The sequence below is a fragment of the Apaloderma vittatum genome, unplaced genomic scaffold (genome assembly GCF_000703405.1).
Source record: "Apaloderma vittatum isolate BGI_N311 unplaced genomic scaffold, ASM70340v1 scaffold4320, whole genome shotgun sequence".
Classification (NCBI taxonomy): Eukaryota; Metazoa; Chordata; class Aves; order Trogoniformes; family Trogonidae; genus Apaloderma; species Apaloderma vittatum.
The window spans coordinates 79,690-81,222 of record NW_009694931.1 but is presented as its reverse complement, the minus strand read 5'-3'; positions in this window follow the sequence as shown (position 1 = coordinate 81,222).

The window sequence follows — 1,533 nt, the reverse complement described above, 5'->3', positions numbered from 1 at the left end:
GGCTCTGTGCAGTTTGCAAAAGATTATTTTGTTACTGTAGGAAAAAAAAAAAGACAAAAAAAATCCAGTTTTACAACAAAAAAATAAAAGCTGTACAAATGGGTTTGAGCTACCTGGACACGTACCGTGAGCCAGCCAGTTTTCCACTGCATTGTAAAGTTCCCTTGCCGTTGGTTATGACAATTTGAAGACCTTTTTCCTTAAATTATCTCAGCTTTTAACTGCATTTCAGAAAGAAAAAAAAAAAGACTTTTGTCTAAAGAAGAGTATTATTATTATTATAATGATTATTATTATTATTCTGTGTTCTCTCGACACCCTAGGATTTAAAAAAACTGATATGCAAGTAATTGGAGTACAAACATGAAAACAAACAGACAAACAAGTATAATATTTGCAAATACGAGTATAAAAAGCACAATGAGACGCAGTAAAACAATGACAAGGCTTGATTTTTTTTAATTTTTTTTTTTTAATTCTGTAGAGAAATGTTTGTGCAAATTCAGTAATTCAACTGAAGAGATAATTTTACAGCTATGTTCAATAAAGCCTCTTTCCAGGTAAGGTACGCCAAGTGGTACGTGTGTTTGTTGAGCAATATGCCCATGCACCCTGGATGGGTGTGACTGGGACAGCTTGGTTAAACTGGTGTTATCTGAAGATATAATGGTCCAGCTGGTGTTGCTCAGGGGCTGGAGCTTCTTGAGGTTCAGCTCCCTGGTTTGTAGGGGGTTTGTGGTGTCTGTAATCCCCCAGAAGGCTGCTCAGAAGATGGTAGGAGCTCTGAGTCTGGATGGACTGCGGAGTTAGACGCCCTTAAATAAAATAAAATAAAAAAAAAATGAAATTTCCCACTAGCAAGCACTGGATTTTAATTGTGGACAGAGGACCAGGCTGGGTATGGCGAGACCCTGATGGATATTTTTGCTTAGGAGGTTGGCACGTCACGTAATTCAGGATTTGTGGAAAACCCAGCCTTCACATGCACCCCTTCCCGCTGATCCCTGGTGGAAGCTGCAGAATCCGAGAGGCTTTTGATGTGGCTGTCTTCGGGTGCTGCATCACGTCCCTGACACGTGGGGATGGCCACGTGGGCTCTCGCTTCGCCGCCTCCTGATGTGTTTCAGGACGCCTGATCAGATGAAATTCCCCAGATTGGGAGAGTATGGGGAAAAATAAAAAAGAAAGAAGGGTGATCTGTCAATCAAAACGTGAAGCGTTCCATAAAATATTTTCCTGTTTTTCCCTCAAATTCATCCCTTCCCAAAATGGACTCAAAGCCAACTGAAATGTGGATGCCCGTTGGTCAGCACTACCAGAAGTGTCCTCACGGTGTGGGGCTGATGGCGGCGGTGGGATGGGGGGACTCCACAGAAAGGAGGATTTGGGAAGCACCCTGTGATGTCCCTGCTGCTCAGGCAGCTGTGGTGAAGACAGCCTGATGATGATGAAATGGAGATCGTTCTTGCTTGTTTTGATCCCGAACTGCAAACGGAAATCCGTGTTTCCTCTTCGTATTTTGAGTTCTCTTTG